We start from the raw sequence: 6,000 nt of genomic DNA, 5'->3' as shown, positions 1-6,000 counted from the left end.
AGAGATTGTATTCGATGTCAACATATTACTAATCTTGTTATTTGAAAGTTTCATATGACCTCCATATTATTATGTTAATTCAAATATTTAGCATTTTTCATACTCATTTCCCTGCCCAGACCTATGACCACATGTGAAGGATTTTTTTAAATAACACTTGCATTAATGATCTCCATGTGGTGAATTCTGTTAACATTTGTGTGTTTGAAAAGTATTTTCCCTTCATTTAGGATACAGGATGACCCATTGTAACAATCAGATGTAAAAGACAGTATGTTGAAAACAAAATTTACAAATTTGTGAGGGGGATAAAGAAGAGGGAGGAGTTGGGGAGGTGAGGAGGAAAGGGGTGGTGGGGGAAAAATAAAGGATAGGATATGACAATGCTGGATAGGAAATGGACTCATTACCTTGCTCTTGTAACTGTAGCACCTTTGTACAGTACCTTTACAATAAATATATATATTAAGAACAAAAAAACCCTATCTTACTAGGTATGGGAATTTGAAGTTGACTCTTTTTTCTCAAAAGAAGTGTAAACGGCCATGCATGACCCTACATAAAGAAATCATCAACATCCTTGTTCATTTCGATAAACATTTTTTTCTTTATATGTTTTTTATTGTAAAGATACTGCACAGAGAAGTTACAGTTACATGAATAAGGTAAATGAGTACATTTCCTTCCAGTACTGTTACCCCCTCCTTTATTTTTCCCCTACCATCCCTTTCCTCCTCACTTCCCCAACTCCTCCTTCTCCTCCCCTCCGCCCTGCAAAGTTGTAAAGTTTATTTTCAACATGCTGTCTTGTACATCTCATTGTTACAATGGGTCATCCTGTATTCTTATTTCAGCATTTTGTTATTTCCCTTCCCCTTCCCAAATTAGAAAAATGTGTATACAAGATGCAGGACACTGGAATCAAATACAGTGACAACAAGGGTTGTACCATGGGGGAAGACCATACAAAGAAACAAAAAAAAATCACATAGTACATTATAAGTAAATTAAAAAGAACAAGAAAGATAAAATCTGTGTCCCTATCCTGGGGTTCATTTCACTTAGCATCAGGTTATATGGTCATATGTACATAGCTTTTGACCTCTTCTGCTTGTCCTAGACATACACTAGTTATTGAAGATAAGGAAAACCATGAGACCTATGTTTCCTTAAGTCTGGCTTACTTCACTTAATAAAATTTTTTCCAAGTCTTTTTATTTCCTAACAAATGGAGCAATGTCATTCTTTCCGATGGAGGCATAGAATTCCATTGTATATGTATACCACATTTTCTTGATCCATTCATCTACTGAGGGGCATCTGGGTTGGTTCCATATCTTAGCTATGGTAAATAATTCTGCAATAAACATAATTGTGCTGGTAGCTTTTTTGTGATCATTTCGGTAAATGTCTGAAAGTAGGACTGTTGGGTCATAGTGGAGCTCTATGTGGAGTCTTTTAAGGAACCTCCATGCTGCTTTCCAAAGTGTTGAACAAGTTTATACCCCCACCAACAATGCAGTAGGGTTCCCTTTTGGTCACATCCCCTCCAGCATCTGTTGTTATTAGATTTCTTGATTCTAGCCATTCTAACTGGTGGAAGTTGGAATCTCAATGTTATCTTGATTTGCATTTCTTTTATAGCTAGAGAAGTTTAACATTTCTTCATGTGCCTATTGGCTATTCTTCTTTCCTATTCAGAGAAGTCTCTCTTTAAATCTTTAGTCCACTTATTAATTGGGTGGTTATTTGAGGATTTGTTGTTGGGGGATTTAGTTTTTTTGAGTTCTAAGTATATTTTAGATATGAGAACCTTGTCTCTTGTATGACTAGTGAAGATCTTCTCCCAATCTGTGGGCTTTCTATTGATCTTGCTAGCTATGTCCTTTGCCATGCAGAAGCTCTGCAATTTCATGCAATCCCATTTGTCCAACCTTTCTTTGATTTGTTGTGTTTCTAGGTCTCTATTAAGAAAATTTCAGCTTGTGCTAAGGAGCCCTAGAGTTTCTTCTCTTCCTTCCTGTAATGTTTTCAGGGTATCTGCTTTGACTTCGAAGCCTTTGATCCATTTGGAATTGATTCTGGTGCAGGGTGATATATGGGGATCTAGCTTTAGTTTTCTTAGCAGAAAGAACAGTGCTGGAGGAATATCAATACCAAACTTAGAACTCTACTACCAAGTCATAGTATTCAAAACAAGAACAGACCGGAGTACCAAGAATAGAACTGAAGACACAGAAATGAACCCATAGACCTGTAGCCACCAAATCTTCGATTAGGCAGCAAAAATAATAGAATGGAAGAAAGACAGCCTCTTCAGCAAATGGTGCTGGCAAAATTGGTTAAACACCTGTAGATAAACATCATTTTATATGATCATTTGCACATAGCTATTGAGCCATTATGATCCTCTCCTAAGCATAACCTCCTTTGGACTTCTGTGTGAATGTTTAGAGTTCTATTCAATTTATCATTTCCAAGTGTAATTTTTTGCCTTGCATTATCCCTTGGGTTCACTTGTAGATTTTTAGGCACATTCTAATTATTACAAATGAAGGAAACCATGGAACCTATGTTTTTTGGGGGTCTGGCTTACTTTGCTTAGAACATATAAAATGATGTTTATCAACATGAATTCCAAGAAGTGAAAAACGATCTTTTTTCAAAATTTTACTCTTTGTGGGCTTTTTCCCCCCTATTTTTCACCTTCTGTTGCATATTTGATTTCTGTACCTTTTCTCCTGCATGTAAGTTTATGTGATTTGGGGAGAGTAAGGGAAAACACAGAAATGGGGGGGGGGAAACGGTGAACTAATTCAGCAATGATTCTCACTAGACACTATGTTGGAAGTAAATTATACAACTTGTGGGGAGGGGGAACAGAAGAGGAAAATCTGGGAGAAAATGAGGGAAGGGGTAACGCTATTCAAAAGAAATGTACTCAATACATGACTTACATAACTGTACACCTTCTGTACATCACCTTTACAATAAAAGAAAGAAAAAGAAACAATAAAAATAAAATAAAGTAAAAAAGACTAAATGTAGGATTTTTCTCCTCATAGAATGGTAAGAAAATTGACTTTTGACCCACTATTAGCACTGGAAAGTGCCATGTTTACAGTAATTATGAAAACAAATATGTGCAACTAAATATCAAGGGAGGAAGAAGATTGTACAGCAGGTCTATACTGAACTGCTTCAAAGCCAGGCTGACACTGTTCTCCCTTCGCAGTTATTTTTACCTGACAAAAATACCACATAAATGAATACTTTTTTCCAATTTCTTGCTCTCTGTTGAGAGGAACAGCAGCTACAGTCAAAGTTCACATCATGTTTTGTACGCTCTTTTCTTAAAAAAATATGAAAAGATTTTAAATGTCAGCTCTCAAAGACTGAAGAGGGTTCTCAGTGAGCTTGAGCCTTGTACACATCTCCCACACCAAGGATGCAGCCTAGAATAGAGTCAGGAGTGAGGGAGAAAAGTGGGCATACTTGACTGGGCCATGTGTACTGTTATTAATAATATTTTAAAGCAGTGGAATAACAGGCTATATAAAAGCCACTTACAATTGATTCTCTCATCCTCACAATATCCTTCATTGTAAGCTCTATTAAGCTCATTTACAAAGGAATAATTTGGGGTTCAGTCAATGGAAGAATTGATATTTATATTCTGATTATTCTGATGCCCTAACCTACCATCCAGTCCATCTATATGTATAAATTTATGATCCTTATTAGCAATTTTGATAGAACCTAACAAGTTATTTAGCAAAACATCATCTCTTTATTGAGTTCTTGGTTACCTGTCCTTTAGAAAATTATATTTAATTAGCAGAATACAACAGCAAAGATTTGTATTCCATGTATTCTGGGGGACAGTGTGCTCTGAAGGCATGAAATATGCAGTTGGGTGTGTCATGACTTATTTGTAGAAAATTGATAAGCCAATAAACTGCTAATAGGTAGCTATTGCTAGTTATACAAGTAGGAAACTTAGTTTAGTTCATCTTTCTTTTCTTTCTTTGTATGTGTGTTATACTAGTTCTGGGGCTTTTGTGCTCATGGCTGGCACTCTATCAATTGAGCCATGTAAGTTCTGCCTTTTTGCCACCTAAAAGGAGTTAGAGTCTCTCTGATTTGTCTGTCCTGGTTGGCTTCTAATCATGCTCTTCAGATCCTCTGAGTAATTGGATTATAGATGGATATAAGCCACTGGCATCTGGTCATTAGTTAATAAATGAGAAGCTACATATTAAATGTTATTATTCTGAAATACTTAAATTCCAGTAGCAGGTTTTTTTTAAAGTGGAGCATTATAAAAGTTGGCTCCTCACAACTATTTATGTGTCCTAGTACATAAGCAATAGAGGGAAATAAAGGATAAAAGTCAGTGAATCATCCAAGTCCAAGAAAAAGTCATAGTGTCCACTTTCAAGGAGTTTGGAATTACCTAGTGTTTGTCGTGGGGCTCTTTCTTTAAAAAAACAGATAAGAAAACATTAAACAGATAGGAAAAACAGCTCAGTATTGGCCTTTGTGTGTTCCTTGGAGGACATTGTGAAGAGCATGGTGCTACCCTTTATGGTGCTGTTGTGACTTACACATTGTAGGAACTTGTTGAAGAGATGGACTTCACCATTTTATCCAACTCAGGATTTTTATTAAAGGAAAAGCTCTGAGAAAGCCATTTTGGTAGCTATTTAATGGTTCACAAGATTTAAGTTTCTTACACATGTAACAAACCATCTGGACACTTTGAATCTGAAATTACTGGAAAGTAACCAAAACAAAGCTTAACTCATACAGACCATCGGGTCTTTGGTCTCAGGTTGGCTGCTATGCTGAAAGCATGTCACCACAGCCTATTCCCCACCTTCCAGGACTTTGAAGAATCATAGAGCTACTTAGCAACAATGATGTAACAGTTTCCCAGAAGATTCACAGATCTTGTGAGTGGTTCCCTTGTCTTTGTAGCTTCTGAAGCACAAGACTCCAAATGTTTCCGAACTACCATTCCTCACCTTGCTTGTGACTCAATGTCATCCTGTCTACAATAAGACAAAAGACACCAGGATAGTGATTGGCTCATTAATTCCAAAAAGATATGCCATTGTAGCCAGATCTGACTTATTTTTAGTAAAAATTAGCTCTAGTAAAGCATTCTTTCATTAATAAAACATCAGTGATACAGATTTGGAACCACACAAAAAACATATGCTATTCCCCTTCCTAACCTCTGTAAGGTGAGAGCAGAAATGATATTGATATTGATGTTTCACTGACAGATTTAGGTTTAAAATGTTCACTGTTGGACAAAAGAAAAGTTATTCAATACTTTGAAGTGATGTTTATACTGTAGTTAATAATTAATATTGAATAATTAATAGGTTGTTCATAATTAATGGGTTGTTCATAATCATACTATTATGCTAAATTAGATATATAGATATATAGATATATAGATATAAACCAAAGTTGGATTTCTCATTTTAGCCCATTATTTTTAAAACTAGATAAAAGTAAAGCTTGGGCCAGGCACTGGTGGCTCACTTCTATAATCCTACTATTCAGGAGGCTGAGACCTTAGGGTTACAGTTCAAAGCCAGCCTGGGCAGGAACATCTGTGAGATTCTTTTTTTTTTTTTTTTTGTCTTTACATTTTTTTATTTTATTTTATTTTATTTTATTTGAGAACATACTGTACAGAGGGGCTACAATTACATGGGCAGGATAATGCATACATTTCTTACCAAGCATTGCAGCCTCCTCCTTTGTTTACCCTTCACCTCCCTTCCCAGCCTCCCCCCTCCCCCCCACCCAATCATACCCCCCTCCCCCCCACACACCGACATTGTAAAGCTTGCTTTGACATGACATTTTGTACTTCTCATTGTTGCAACAGGTCCACCTGAATCCTTAAACGACTTGTTTGTCCCCATCTCCTCCACATGTTATACTGACATCAAATATAGTGAAAGCGGGGGTTACACTGTG

This window comes from Dipodomys merriami, unplaced genomic scaffold (genome assembly GCF_024711535.1).
Source record: "Dipodomys merriami isolate MVZ:Mamm:240054 unplaced genomic scaffold, mDipMer1.0.p SCAF_4, whole genome shotgun sequence".
NCBI lineage: Eukaryota > Metazoa > Chordata > Mammalia > Rodentia > Heteromyidae > Dipodomys > Dipodomys merriami.
The sequence above is the reverse complement of the archived record's forward strand: the minus strand, read 5'-3'. Positions refer to the sequence as shown.